Here is a 16,413-nt window from a genome sequence, read left to right on the forward strand (position 1 = left end):
AAAGGAATTTCTGATCTCTAATCCAAAGCTCTAGTTTTATAAATGTGCCCAGAGAGGGGAACTGACTTGCCCAAGATCACATAGCTAGAAAGAAAGAAGGGGAAGGAAACGCTTTTTGAGCTATAAATGATCGGGACTTTTCTCATTTTTCCAGATCCCTCACTTCCTCTGGGCAGAGACAGCCAGCATATTCATCCAGAGCTGGACTTTTCTGCTTAAAAGTCCTTTTTTTTGGCATGGAAATGTATCTTCAGAAATTTTTTTTGGACCAAAATCTCCCCAGACTAGGTTTGAGGCTTTGGGAAGAGAAGAGCCGCATACTGATATGCATGTGTGTTGGGAGAGTTTGGAGAGAGTGGTTTCTGTTGTTAGTTAGGGAAAGTACTTTTCTTTTTTATTCTCTTTTTACTGTTTTCCCAAGTGTTTTTCTGACTCAGAGGTGAACCAGAGCTCAGTTCTGCTCCATAGGATTAGTTAACAATCTTTGACAGTGCTGCATTCTCAGTGGAAGTCAGAACCCCTGCAAAACACTGAATTATTCACACCAAACAGGTCACATTTGCTGATGGAGCAAGTAGAATTTTGTGTCATGGAAAGACTCATTAAACTGAGTGCTTCGGTAAAGCAAGCCCCACTGGGGTCTAATTTGTTGGCATTGCTTGACATCTGCCTCCCAAAAGTAATGGGGGTTGCATCTACCTAATGGGCAGAGAGAGTGAGCCCATTTCTGTCTGTGGCCAGAACACATGTCTCATGGACCTGCCCCAAGCCCTGTCCTTCATCCATGCTATCAGCATTTGGATCTTGGAGTCTTGCATGCTCAAAGCTCTGTGGAAGGCAGAAAGACAAGACTGGTCACTTTTTGGATGAGGATCACTAATCCAATGATGCTATCTTTATCAAGAATCATTTGGTTGCAAGGAACAAAAACCTCCTTAGACTGACTCAAGTAAAAGGAGATTCATTTAGTGGATAAAGGGTAATCTTGTGGATCTCAATGATGGAGAAAACCTTTTTTAAAATTTTATACAGCAGGTTCTTATTAGTTATCTATTTTATACAAATTAGTATATATATGTCAATCCCAATCCCCCAACTCATACCCCACCCCCTGCACTGGACATTTTGAGAATCAAAACTCATTAGATAAACTATGTGTTTTCTCTCCTCTCTCTTTCTCACCATACGACAAGATGCATGAATAAATCCAGTAAATGGATACATAGGAATCCAAGTGCATCAGTCATGGCACTGCTTACATACAGCCCCTGATAACTTGGATGTAGCCTTACCTCAGCTGCTGGGGGGAGATGCAAATGCCTGTTGCTGTCCATGGTCCTAAACAACCACTGAACACAATTTTCTTTTTCCCTAACACTGGGACCCAGATAACCCCATCCAAACTGGCTCAGGACATCTTAATCAAAGTTTGAAAGAGGTGTGAGGGTAGAGAATGAAAAAAGGAAGATTGGGAAAAATGACAGGCCATTAGAGGCAAGCATGCAGGACCACAGTCCGCTAGAGATGATAGGAACTAAGCGTGACCATTGGCTAGGTTATACCAATGCACTCATGGGTTGTTTTGTTGTTTTATCTTCTATATTGATGAATAATCAGGTATTCTTCACAGTTGCAGGACAAATAGAATGACCAGTCTTGCTCCTTTTTTTTTTTTGCCACACTTCAAGGCTTGCAGGATCTTAGTTCCCCAACCAGGGATTGAACCATTGCCCCCTGCTGTGGAAGCATGAAGCCCTAACCACTGGACTGCCAGGGAAGTCCCCAGTCTTGCTCCATTCTGATGCCATACTCAGAAGTGTCAGGAGCTCACCATTTTGTAATGTCATCTAATTCCAGAGGTGTGAGAATCTCGGTTTTTGAAAACATTTCTTGTGTCACACTTAACCTGCTCTCTCTTGTAACCACCACCCTCTGTTCGCAGTTCCGCTGCCTCTTCCACATGACAGCCCTTCAGACAATTAAAGCCCACCCTCACCTGTCCCCAGGTCATCCTTCCCCAGTTGACCCTAGGACTCCTGTGCTATATCAGCTCATCCTGACTGAGCATCACGTGGAACCCAGAGATTAAAGTGAAACTTCTGAGATGAGAGTCTGTGCTAAAGACAGCATCTGAATGTTCAGTTTCAAGCAGTCCCAAGTCCTTCCCAGGTACTGATCAAAGATCCCCGCACTCTGCACAGAGCAGCGTTTCATCTGGATCTGCTCCCAGATGTGGGCCATGGCGTTAAGACACCAGCCTGGCCTCCTCTTTCTCCCTAACATTAGACAAAGCAGGAAATGCTGTCATTATAGCAGAAAGGAGGCTAAACTGATGGTCTTCACCTCAGTTCTCCTTGCTGCATCCCACATTCTATCCCATTGTCTCCATGAATTAGAAAATACAACCATCTGGGTGATATCCACTGATCTGTGGTCCCAATCATAATATGTAGTCTTTTGTTCATGCAGTGAACATTCATTGAGCTGCTACTGTGGGCCAGGCACAGATGGTTCAAAGACTCCTAACATCCAGACCCTGCTCCAAAGAAGCCCATGATCTGGTGAAGGAGACAAAAACATGTCAAAAACAAATGATTACAATAAAATAGTCCTTTGAGATAAGGACCAAATTTGACACATAAGCAAGTTGCTTAGAGGAATTATGGAAAGAGGGTAAGTTCTACTCAGCAGATCAGAAAAGGCTTTGCAGAAGAAATGACATATGGTCTGTGTATTGATGGGTGAATCAGAGTTTTCTAGGGGGCAAAAAGGTGAGAACAAGATTCCAGACGGTATTTGTCAAAGCACACAGGTGTGAGAATGCAGGCACAGTTTGGAGAAGGACTGATGGCACCATGGCGTGAGAATGTCGGATTCACACCACTTAGGTCAACCAACAAATAGGAATGAGCCCCCACTAAGGACCAGGCACCAAGGATATAGTAGTGAATATGCCAGGCTTGACCCGTAATTTCCTGGAGCCTCTACTGCTTAAGAGAAGAACTTCAGGAGATGATGTGCCCATGGAGATGCTTCCATAACACCTTGCATGTCCTGGGGTAGCACGCATCACTCTCTAGAGCTACTGTCCGTTGACCTATGATTAGACTGTGACTTCCTTAAGAACAGAATGTTGTGCCATTTACCACTTCTGCATGCTCAGCAGTTTCTGGCACATAGTGGCCACTCAATAGACGTGCAATGAAAGAATAAATGAAAAGCTGGTAGGGCCAGTTTGTGACTGGCCTGCCTTTCCTCCTAAGCCTCTTGAGGGAGAACTATTACTGGTACCTGTATTCAATGCAACAAGGCAGGGATTTTTTTAAAGCAGCAATGATCGCATTTCTCTAACCCAGGACTGAATTAAACACTACCTTTAACATGGGTTGTTAAAAATGTTTTACTTCTCCTGCTGGCACTTAGAAGTCAGCTCTTTCTCAGCCATTCTCTTCCTTCATTTACTTCTTATCAGGGACATCAAGACCATTGGCATTTAAAAAGCACATTATGTTGGCTCTTTTCTTCCCAAGCACTGCAAAAGGAGTGATTTGACCTTTCATAAGGAAAACGGAACCCTGAGCTTCCCCTACACGGCAGTGATGTCCGGGATTTCTTATCTCCGTGTCAGGAGACCTTCTCTCCAGCCTGGCGGGAGTGAGGCTGGGAGATAGATGGGGCCTATCTGATACGGTCCCTCAAGAGAAAATGCTGAGGGGAAGGTTTATTAATAGTGTAGACCAGCCCTGCCGTAGGCAACTGTGAGGAGGAGGCGGGAGAGCCCTGGCTCCAGGGTCACAGTGAACTCTGCTGACATTTCATTTCTTTGACATCTGTGCAGAGAATCCCAGGCTATTGTCCTGGGGGGATGAAAAGGAGAGGATGGCCACAGTCAGAAAACTAAAATGAAAAAAACTGACTGACCCAGGAGCCCAAAGAGATAGAACGAATTCCCTCATGGGAAACGGCAGGTCTCAATAAGTCTCCTGTTTGGCTTGGAAATATAAGAAATAGATCTATTGCCATCCTCTGCTCAAGAGAGCTCCCTTTTGTGATTACTTTTACATGTAGCAAGAATTAGGAGTGTGTGAGTCCTTGGAGTATATTGCTAAAATTATGGCAATTCTTTCTCTCACTGTGCCCATGCTCTTTGCAATGAGACTCTGCTGCTTCTCCCATCAAGGTGTGGAGCCTCTTCCCCACTCCTGGAATCTGCACTGGACGCTGTGACTAGCGTTGGCCAGTAGAACATGGTGGAAGTGTTATTGTGTCAGTTCTAAGCCTGGGCCTCTAGAGACTGTGCTAACTTCCATTCTCTCTGGGAAACTTTCCTGGCCACCACATGAACAGCCTGGGCTAGCCTATGGGAAGATGAGAGATCGGAGCCATTGAAGAACATTTACCCCAGCTGAGATCTCAAACCTGTGAGAGTCCAGCCAGGATCACTAAAACTGCCTACCCAACCTGTAGCTTGAATGTGGATGCAAGAATGTATCCAGGTAAGATCAGAAGAAACACCCAGCTGAGTCCACCCTAAATTGCCAATGGCAGAATTTTAAGCTAAATAAATTGTTGCTATTTTAAGCCACTGGGTTTTGAGGGCATTTTGTTATACAGCAATAGTTAACTGATACATTTGTATTCTTATTCAAGCACCCCTAGAGGACAGGAGAATTTAGCACTTAGATGAGAAGATACCAGAACTCTAAGCTGGAATGTAAATCCCATGAAGGCAGGATCCATGTTTTCCTGGTTCAACCCAATGGGCACAGCAAGTGACACAGAGCAGATGACAAATAAATCTTGTTGTATTGAGTTTGAAAATTGTGCAGAAAATTGGGTATCTTCAAGAGGATGCCCTCGTGAGAATTTTCCCAACTTGCCTCCTGGAGTAATTATCACCCTGGTTAAAGCTTCAGTAAGAATGGCTGGCAAGATCAATTGAGCTTCTTGAATTTAACCTGAAGAATTGTGTGTCCTGGTTAAGAAGAGCCAGCAAAGAGTTAAACATCTCTACCACATACACTCTCTGCCCCATCCATTACTTCCCCAGTTATCTAAACCTGTAGTCGTTCTTGACATCCCACCCCCTCCTCTCCTTCATTCAGTCTCCATGTCCTGTTGCTTATGTCTCTTACATACATCTCAATCTATTCACTTCTTGCCACCACCGTAGTTTAGGCTTGAACGATCATATCAGCTCTTAAACTCGTCTCTAAATTAGTTGCTTGACCCCTTCTCCCCAGAACAGCAATTATGATCTTTCCAAAGCACCAGTCTGATCATCCGTCTCCTGCTAGCCTTCAGTGGCTCCCCATTTCCCCCAACAGGGTTTCTTAGTCTGTGTGTGCCCACTGCTGACTTTCCTCCCTCCCTTCTCCTTGTTCTCTGTTTCCACCAAAACACATGTCTTTCCTGTGATACTGAACTACTTGTAGTTCTCCTGTGACATTCTCGAGCTGGGATGGTCTCCCCACTCCCTATCTTACTGCCCAGCTATTTCCTTTCTTCTTTTAAGGACTTTCCTTAGATGTCATAGTTTCCTTCCCTGATCCTCAGGCTGAGTAAGATGAAAGGATCTCCTCTGTTGTCCTTCAGCTTCCTGTCCACTTCCCAGATCTCACTGAAGTGCCAGTGCCTATTCTTCTCTTCCCTCCCCCTGCCACTAGCCTATGAGCTCTGTGAGGCTGGGGCTATTTCTTTCACCTCTGTGTCTAGCAAAGGACCTGACTTACAGTAAGTGGTTGATTGAATGAGTGAATGAACGAACCTAAAACAAGAGGGACAGGGACTTCCCTGATGACGCAGTGGTTAAGAACCCACCTGCCAATGCAGGGGACACGAGTTCGAGCCCTGGTCTGGGAAGATCCTACATGCCGCGGAGCAACTAAGCCCATGCGCCACAACTACTGAGCCTGTGCTCTAGAGCCCGCACGCCACAACTACTGAAGCCCGCGTGCCTAGAGCCCGTGCTCCACAACAAGAGAAGCCACCGCAATGAGAAGCCCACACACTACAACGAAGAGTAGCCCCCACTCTCCGCAACTAGAGAAAGCCCACGCACAGCAACGAAGACCCAATGCAGCCAAAAATAAATTAACTAATTAATTAAAAAAAAAAAAAAAAGACAAGAGGGACTTTTGGCAGCCCCTCCTGAGAACGAATCAGACTTGAGGGAATCTTCTAGAGAGAACTAGAAGAACCAGTTCCCACTTCCAGGTTACATGATCTTCTGGGAAGTGGATTAGAAGGAAGTATGAGCAGTAACGAATCTGAATTCGTTAACGAGTCTGAATCAGGCACAAACATGGAGCAAATTCACGAGTTGGTAGCTCTCATTAGACTTCAGTTGTCAAAGGTGAGATTTGCTAACAATCAATAAGGGTTGGTGTTGATCAACAACTTGTATCAGTCGCTGTGCTAAGAGCTTTACAAGTCTCATCGCATTTACTCATCTCAGCCACGCCGTGAAGTATGTTTTATCACCATCCCCCCCTTTTCAAGTGAGACTCCAGAAGCACAGAGAGGTTAAGTAACTTGCCCAAGGTCACTCAGTCAATGGATTAGGTTAAGCAAAGTCATTTTGCTTGAGTGCAGGTTATACAGTCTTTATCTGATCATCTGCTATGAAATGTATTAGGTGGGAAATTCAATACAATTATACCATTTAAACATACTTTGCTTGCTTATGGATACAGATCAACATAAAGCATCACATTTAAATAATTAACCTAGTCAATATAAGAGTAAACAGGATGCCATTCAATATACAGAGGTTTTTTTTTTCTTTCTGAGATTATCAATGCACTTTTAAAATTGAAGTATAGTTGATTTACAGTGTTGTGTTAGTTTCAGGTGTATATCAGTGCACATTTTTTTGCCAAGACATAAGCATTCTAGTTCTGGCCACCAGACTCCTAAGAGCGAAGAAGTGAAAATTATATATGCATTTAATGTGCCCAATTAGAGTACTGCATGTCTATTAGTTTCTACATGTAACATCAATGTTGTTTCCCCATTTTCCCTCATATTAACTGGCCCCCACTATAAACTAGTCACTTTCCCTGCAATTCTACAAACCGTGCCACCTCCTGGGCCCTTATCCATGTGGCTTCCCTTGCCTGAAAGCCACCCCCATCTAAATCTGTCTTTTAAGGTCAAGTTCATGACCACCTCCTTCTGCCTTGCCACACCTTCTCATTCCAGGAAATATGACATGGGGCTCAGTGCTCTTTCCATTCCATCTTGGGCTGATCAAGGAGCATCCTCCCCATCCACAGGTGTTTGTATTTGGCCTGCATGATTTGGCTGCACAGAATGTTTTTAAAATTTGAATTAGTTGGGGCTTCCCTGGTGGCGCAGTGGTTGAGAATCCGCCTGCCAATGCAGGGGACACGGGTTCGAGCCCTGGTCTGGGAAGATCCCACATGCTGCGGAGTAACAAAGCCCGTGCGCCACAACTACTGAGCCTGTGCTCCGCAACAAGAGAGGCAGCGACAGTGAGAGGCCCACGCACCACGATGAAGAGTGGCCCCCGCTCGCCGCAACTAGAGAAAGCCCTCACACAGAAACGAAGACCCAACACAGCCATAAATAAATAAATTTATTAAAAAAAATTTTTTTTTGAATTAGTTGTCCACTTCCAAAAATCAAGAAAGTTTACATAAAGATCCAGCCTTCTGATTTTCTTGAGAGGTCACAAGATTTGATAACTCTGTAACCATATACCTCATGGCTATAAATACCCAGAACTGAGTAGCTGCTTCCTTCGACAGGGTACCACAGATGCTGGTGTGCCCCCCACCCTCCTACTCCCTCATCACCTACCATTTATGGGCACCCCGCAGGCCGACTGACTTCCTGCTTGTCCACTCATGCAACTCTTCAGGTGAAGATTCCCTCTGCCTATGGAGGCTGCTCTGTCTCATTGCAGGACAGACCAGAAGTGCCAGGGAATAACTGTCTTCTCATCTCCTCCCAAGAGCAGCTTTCAACCAATGATGGCAAGACGTTGGTGAGCTTCCTTCATCATCTAAATGTTCCTGAGTTCCAACATCCTGGTGGTCTGCTTATTATCCAGTGATGCATAATAATAACCTCCAAACATAGTAGCTTAAAACAGTGTATTAACTCTCACTGTCTTGTAGGTCACCTGGGCAGTTCTGCTCCACCTGGCATCAGCTGGCCATTGGGTGGCTGCACTCATGCGCAGGTTCATTTAGGCTGTACCAACCAAGATGGCTGGAGTGAGCACCGGCAGGGAGTTAGTGCTGGAAGTCAGCTAGGGGTGCAGCTGGGGACGACTAGCAGCGTGTGTATACGTGACCTCTCCATGTGGCTTAGGCTTCTCGCAACGTGGCAGCTGGCTCCCAAGAGGGAGTGATCTAAGAGCATTTCCAAGAGACCCACGCAGAAGTGACAGGTGTCTCATGAACTGACCTCAGAAACCACATAGCACCCCTCTACCACCATCTCCCCGTGCTTCCTCAGCTGCTCCTTCCTATATTTTGAAAGCTGCTGTGTGAGGCCATGAGGTCTGGCACTGCTGCAGCCAGCTCACAACCATGAGGTGGGGGGCTGCCAAGTGGTCAGAGAACTGTAGAGCCATTCGGGAGCTCAGAGTCCGACATGAAATCTTGGAACTACCTCTCTTCAGACCTCTTCATGGTGGTGGTAACTGTGCTTAGAATTTGAACCACAGTTAGGCTTTCTATTACTCATGGCTAAATGTATCCAAACTGATGAACCAACTGATTTCAAGTATGGGACCCAGGTGGGTGTCACTTTTCTATGTTTCCCAGATTCTGATTTATAGCTCCTGATGTAGTCGTTTGGAGATGTCAGGAATTGGGAGAAAGGTTGCGAGAAAAGGCTTGGAGGAATGTCTTCTTGCAAAATACCTAAAGGACCCTGATGGAGAAATAACACACTCTGCTGAGTGCCTCTCCAGAAGTTTCCCCTGGAGACTAAAACCTCAAATGATCCAGTTTAAACAGTTTATTCTGGCTGGACAGTTAAGAGCAGTGTATCTCAGTAACCCAGCACCCTTAGAATACTGCCTAGCCTTGCATAAGAGCGCTCTTCAGTGGCACTTAGTATTGAAACCACCTTGGGTCCTTGTTAGAATTCAGATTCTTGGGCTCCCTCTCCTAAAATATTTGGATTCATAGGTCTAGGGTAGGGAGAAAGAAACTATACATTTTTATTAAGGATTTCAGGTGACTCTGATGTGAATGGTCAATGGATCTCATCTTGTGCTTTTCAAACTGCATTTTAAAGGAAGTAATTTGTTGGGTCGTGTGTGTGTGTGTGTGTGATCTATATAAACATCTGTGATCAGCTGAATTTAATTGGACCACAGCTGGTGTTGACTGCATATTTTTTAATGTGGTTTTTGAATACTCTCCCCTAGAACGGCCTTTATGACTGAACATCGGCATTGATCCAACCTTGGCTGTCAATTTTAAGGTTTATTTAAAGGCACATGACAGCCAGAGCTTTTTATTCTTTACCTAAATGACACTACATATGGACTTGGGAGTTTTAAGTGCAGCATGTTGAAAGGAGAATTTCTACCATGATTGGGCAGCTGCCAGTTAGTTTTTTGTTTTTGCTTTTGTTTAATTTTATTTATTTATTGCTGCTTTGGGTCTTTGTTGCTGCCGCGGGCTTTCTCTAGTTGCAGCTAGCAGGGGCTACTCTTCGTTGTGGTGCGTGGGCTTCTCACTGCGGTGGCCTCTCCTGTTGTGGATCATGGGCTCTACGCACACAGGCTTCAGTAGTTGCAGCACATGGGCTCAGTAGTTGTGGCGCAGGGCTTAGTTGCTCCACGGCATGTGGGATCTTCCCAGACCGGGGATCAAACCCATGTCCCCTGCATTGGCAGGCGGACTCTCAACTACTGTGCACCAGGGAAGTCCTGCTGCTGGCTGGTTTTTAAAACTGTGAGTTGCTTGCTCTCAGAGTCAGCTTGGGCAGATTATGTCACGACCCCAGGTCAGCAGAAGGTTGTCTATCCTGAAAATAGTCATCAAGGCTGCTTCAAGCCTAGGTGAGTCTCTGTATGTGAATCAGAAAAAGGTGCCTCTTTCCTCAGGCAGAAAGGACTTCTCCTGGCTTAGTGAGTGGTATGAAGGCTGAAGAGTGAAGGAAGGAGGCTCCTAAAACAAAACAAAACAAAACAAGAGGCAACCGAGGTATTGTTACAATGAAGGGGAAGGGACGTTGGATGTGTTCCCTGCCACTGGAAAAGAGATCTCAGTGTGCTGACTTTGTGTATGACCCAGGTATCCTTATGCAGTGCACAACCCATACAACTACACATGACAGCCATGTACGAGTTAACACAAGTCTTGTTCAGAATTGAAGAATTGGAAGGGCTCCAAACATCAAACTGGAGGCTGTGCATGTTGGTGGAAAAAATAAAAACACAGCAGCAATACCATTTAATAAGCCAGATGGTAGAGGCCTCTTCTGTGAAGGGTGACCATAGGGAGAGAGACCTGTGATGGCATTAACCTCTGAGCAGCCATGTGAGTTTCTCCCCAAGGCCACAGTCGATCATGGTCACTTGGGATCCCTCTGAGAATGTGTTCTCCATCAGAGAACAGCCCATGGGGGTCTGGGTCCAGCAGGAGTGAACACACCCGGGATCTCTTCCCCACTTGGGGTACTAGTACCCTAAAAAGTCGTCCTTTGAAAAACTGCCTCACTTCCACTCCAGTTTTAGTGATTTGGGTGCTGAAACTCACAGCAGCTCCTGAGATGAACAAATGACCCAGACTTCAGCAGTCAGGATAAATCTCCCGGGAAGAGCTTTACTTTGGATTTCACAGACTGTGGAATCAGCTGCAGGGGCAGCATAATGCTAAAAGTTTGGGCTCTGAAGTCAGATTTCAACTCCACAAACATCTAGTCATGTGACCTTGAGTGTCTTAACCCTTCTGGGGCAGACAGACTCTGAAGTGGCCATGGTCCCCACCTCCCAGTTACACCCTGTGTAGCCCACTCCCCTTGAGTGTGGGCAGGACCTTGGTCTGGCTTCTAACCAATAAATATGACAAAGATGATAAAATGATGTCACTTCTGTGATCATATCATGTAAGACTGTAACATCTGTCTTGCTTGAAGTCCCTCTCTCTGTGACTTGGAAGAAGTAAGTGGCTATGCTGGGAAGGAACTGGGGGTGGGTGTCTCTGGCCAATAGGCAACAATAAATTGAGATCCTCAGCTCTATAGCCCATGAGTAAAGGGCTGCTGCCAACAATTGTGTGAGCTTGGAAGCAAATCCTTCCCCAGTTGAGCCCCAGATGAGACCACACCCTGACCAACACTTCATTACAACCTTGTAAGACCCCAAGCAGAGAACTCTGTTAAGCTGTGTCCAGAGTCTTGACCCACAGAAATAGTAATATAATAAATGTGAGTTGTTATAAGCTGCAAAGTGTGTGGTAATTTCTGCAGCAACAGATGACTAATACACCCTCTCAGGACGAGAATGGAGAGATAGTCACATGGTTGAGAGTACGGCTTTCAATATGATGTCAAGTACCCAGCAGATTGTTGTGAGACTGTAGGATACTGCAGGGGTGTGCCTGGCACACAGTAGACACTCAATAAATTGCACTTCCCTTGCTCCCCTCAGTAAGACCAGTGTCATAAGTTGGCAACCTTGGAATAAGTTGGCAAACTCTGTATCGGAAGTTTCCAGGGTCACCCTAGGAAAACACCAGCAGAAGTTAAAAAGGCAAGCTTCTTTTGTGGAAGGTAAAATCATTTTACACCGTCCAAGAGGCTGCACACAAGGCAAAAACTGTTTCATAATCCTGCCATGTAAACCAGCTGGGATTTTCCTTCACATAAATTGGATTTTGATTTATATGTCAACAAATGCCCCCAGAAACCTCATCATTTGCAAGTTCATCAGTCTCAGCTAGAACTGCAGATATGGCCCTAGACGTACCTCCCTGGGAAATACGGCCCTCGTTTACTAGCCCCACACGCTGACGGGGGCATGAAAGAGGGAGCGGGAGGCAGGAGAGATAGGATCACCTACCGGGGCTTTGCAGTGTCAGGCTGAGGACTTGAGTCCCCAGAAGAGTGTGAGAGGGCTTGGTGATTTGGGGGACCTTCTTGAAGGTGTGGCATGGCTGGAGCACGCAAGGAGTGGCAGCTTGAGATCAGGGAGATAGGGAGGGGCCAGGTTATGACTAGCACTGAATGCCAGGACATGGGGCTTGGGTTTTGAAACAAGAAAATGGCATAGCAGATATGCATCTTCAAAACAGTGCTCTAGGGCTTCCCTGGTGGCGCAGTGGTTGGGAGTCTGCCTGCCGATGCAGGGGACATGGGTTCGTGCCCCGGTCCGGGAAGATCCCACATGCCGCGGAGCGGCTGGGCCCGTGAGCCATGGCCGCTGAGCCTGCACGTCTGGAGCCTGTGCTCCACAACGCGAAAGGCCACAACAGTGAGAGGCCCGCGTATAGCAAAAAAAAAAAAAAAAAAAAAAAGACAGTGCTCTAGCTGCAGTGTGAAGGACAGGATGGAGAGACAAGCCTAGGGACAGAGAGACCAGCTGGGATGCCACTGCCATCCTTTATATGAGCAATAATGGCGTCCTGGATGGTGGTGGCAGTCAGGGTGAAGAGAAGGGGATGGATGGAAGGACTCTTGGGGGATTCATTTTGGCAAACTTGGTGACTGATAGGACTGGACAGAGAGGTCTGGTAGGATGACACTGATTTCTGACTTAAGTCAGAGGACGGTGGCAGCATTTACAACCGGAATTGTGGAAGAAAAGTAACATAGTCAATGACCAACCGGAAGTCTTAGAATAGTCCCAGAAGAGGTTTACATGGAAGAGAAAAGGAAATCTCAAGTCAGGAGAGTAGAGCCTCCAGCTAAGAGAAAATTGCCCCAAATCAGCTACTTCATGCATTACACCATGCAAAGCCCCCGTAACAGACACTTTGTAGAATGTCCTCTCTGGGGACGTTATGGCCCAGCTACAAATGAGTCACAACCTCCCTTTTAAAGCTAATAAGGCTCTTCCTATAGAGTAGTGGAGCCATGACTACTTTGGCACCTCTGACATAAGGGATTATATTGATGTAGTTGAACATTTTACTGAACAAGGGAGGTGTTTGGCTGGCCAGTAAAACTGAAAATATTTGCTGTGGGCTTGGAGGCTTGTCAATTCCATTTCCATTGTCCTTTCTTTTTTTTGCGGTACGTGGGCCTCTCACTGCTGCGGCCTCTCCCGCTGCGGAGCACAGGCTCCGGACGCGCAGGCTCAGCGGCCATGGCTCACGGGCCCAGCCACTCCGCGGCATGTGGGATCTTCCCGGACCGGGGCACGAACCCGTGTCCCCTGCATCAGCAGGTGGACTCTCAACCACTGCGCCACCAGGGAAGCCCTCCATTGTCCCTTCTTAAGTGAAGACTATACCAAGTCTCAAAAGACTCCAGTCGTTCTACCCTTCAGTCCACCCGGCACATGGCCAATTATCCAGTATCCAAGCTCAGAGGGTCTTTGTGAGGACTAGAGGCCATGACGGGTGTAAAGGACTTGGCACAGTTTCTGGTACAAAGGATGAGCTTAGATTTCCCGGTCATCAGCACAGCCCTTACTGATGTCGCTAACATCATCACTGTTATCATATAGTGTGGGGCTGAGCAGACCACTCCCCTGCTCAAAAGCCCTCTCTGGCTCCCCACTGCATGTAGGAGACAGTCCACACTCAGCCTGGCCATCACTATGCGACATCATCACACCAGTCCAGGTTTAACTTCTTCAGCTCCTGAACACCTGTCCTACATTTTAACTACACAACCATGTAGGCATTTGCAACAATTTGCCAAACAATAGGGAAGGGAATTAGACGTGAATTAGACTTTCACTGGCCTCATGAAACTCGTGCTCTATCTGTAGATTAAGACACGCCTAATGAGAGTCCAGAGAAAGCTAAATGTTGGGCAAGGGACACCTTTATATCTAACTGGGGATTTAGTGCCTGAGCCAGGTGGTCCCTGATGAGCAGGAAAGAAGTCTGTGGAAAATCCCCTTGCCTAGACCCAGTGCCGGGCATGATACCAGGCATTTCACACAATCATTCAGTTTGGGGCCAGGCACTATTCTAGGTATTTGACATGTATTACCTCATTAAATGAATCACAACTCTATAAAGTATACAATCTCATCCTCATTCTACAGAAGAGGAGCCTGAGGCTCAGGGAGATTAAGTAACTTGACTAAAGTTTCCCAGTGGATAAATGGCAATGTCAAACAGAGTCTAGATATTTTTAACTGCAGATCTCTTAATACTTTCAAGATCACTGGAGTGGCTTTCAGGTTTGGATTGTCATTGGAATTCACAAGACACATGATAGGCTCGCCAGGCATGAGACATCTTTCACCTTAAGAAGGGATACAGAATAAGGAGCACAGCAGCATCTTAGGCTAGCAGCATCACAAAGGCCTTGGACATCCAGAGCCAATGTCCAATGTCCTAATCACCATTCTGGTCTAAAGCATGAGAGCTGGTGTGACTGTGGGTCACATCGGCATAGGGAAGCTTCAGGATCTTGGAGCCTTGAATACCTTGCTAGTGACGTAGTGCTCTGAGGGGCACATGTTTCTCACTCTTCAGCAGCTGCACTCCATAAACTACAGGTCATGTAATAAGGAAACCCAACAACCAAGTACAGTGGGCTCCGAGACATCGTTGGATCAGTGATGAGCATATAGCCACCCCAGGAACAGCATCATTTGTCTCTAGTGGATACATTCCTTCCGTCATTATCAGAAAGAGTCCAACTTTCCTCAAGCATCCCTGAGGATGGAAGAAAGATTTACGGTTCACCTGTGAGCCCCAGCCCCTTCCTTCTGATGATGACGATGATGACCAACACTTACTAAGAACTCACTATGTGCCAGCTCTGTGCCAAACTTTTTATCTGCATTATTTCAACTAATCTCCATAAGCCAATAAAATAGGTCCAGTAAATATTGTTCCCATTCTATAGATGAGGAAACTGAGACTTAAATAGAGAGATTCCGTAACATTCCCAAAGTCACACCTCTAGGAACGGAAGGTGCCAGAATTTAACCCTGGTGCACTTGACTCCCTAACTGGTGTACCTAATCAGTCTGTGAAACTGGATAATGGAGTCAAAACCAAGTTCATCCCTCCCAGTTAAACTGGTTGCGTGCCTGAGTCCTAAATCAAAAAATAAACCAATTCAACTGGAAAAAAACATCTATTAAACTAGTAGATTGTCCAATTTAGTCAGTTCCTGAACCAAACTGACAAGTCATTTCATTTAAAATAAGTGAGCTAATAGTCATGTGTAGAGATGCCATCATGGCTTAGTTATAATGATTAACAGCTTTGCCCAGTTTTATCACATAGAAGCTGTGTTCCTGAAAGCATTCTCTGAGGCACTAGAGCTTTTGCAGGGGCTGTGCTGTGGTCAGAGTCTGGGAAAAGTGGAATTAAGCCTTGTTAAGGGGATCACTTTAATCTCAAGAACCTTGAACGGGATGCTTCCTATATGTTGTGAATCTCTCTTCTTGTCAGAAGTGCAAGGATTCCCCCAAATCCTGTTCCCACGGGCCCCTCTTTGGGTGAGAATATATTCCCAACACACACTGGGAAATGCTGCCCTATCTTTCTCATCTCCCTGCTCCTCTTGATTTTTCTCTTCTCAGAACTGGAGTCTTTCTTCTGCTCCCATCACTCCTCAGGTCAGCTCCCAGCTTCCCAGAGCCCCATCTGCAGCACAGCAGACATCACGAAGAGTACAATTACCCAGGGAACAGAGGCATGGACTTCACGTTGCATTATGTAGACCCTGCCTAGCCACTGTTGAGTACATCAGCTCAGAGAAATGATTTACAAAGGCTACTAGAACAAAAGAAATGCAAGTACACATACCCACGCACACACACGTGCACACACACCCCTATAAATGTTATTGGCTTTCATCCATCAGGATGCCTTTGAACAGATCTCATAAACATTAAAAAAATGTTTACTAAGGTGAACAAGGTACTGTAATATCTCCTGAATAATGTGTCCTCTCCGGAGCGCCCACTGCGCTATTTTCTAGTTTTTGTCCTCTCCAGCAGTTGCTGGCCACTCCGAAAGAAACGAGCTTCCAACTGTATTAATAGCTTTTTCATCTTCCTGCCACTGCTCCCTGTAAATGGCTTGCCGTTATCTATTCATGAAATAAATAACTGCTGCCTTTCATGTCTCCCAAACCTTCCTTGTGCCTGGTGAGATTAGAGAAGTCAAAATCTTTCCAAGGAGCTCTCCAAATGCCTGTGTTGCAGGAGAACCTGGGAAGGCTGGCTCTGTGTGAAGTCAGTGGAAACTAGGTAAGTCTGGACATCATTTTGTCACAGGGGAGTTC

This window comes from Hyperoodon ampullatus, assembly GCF_949752795.1.
Source record: "Hyperoodon ampullatus genome assembly, chromosome: 13".
In the NCBI taxonomy this organism is placed as follows: Eukaryota; Metazoa; Chordata; class Mammalia; order Artiodactyla; family Ziphiidae; genus Hyperoodon; species Hyperoodon ampullatus.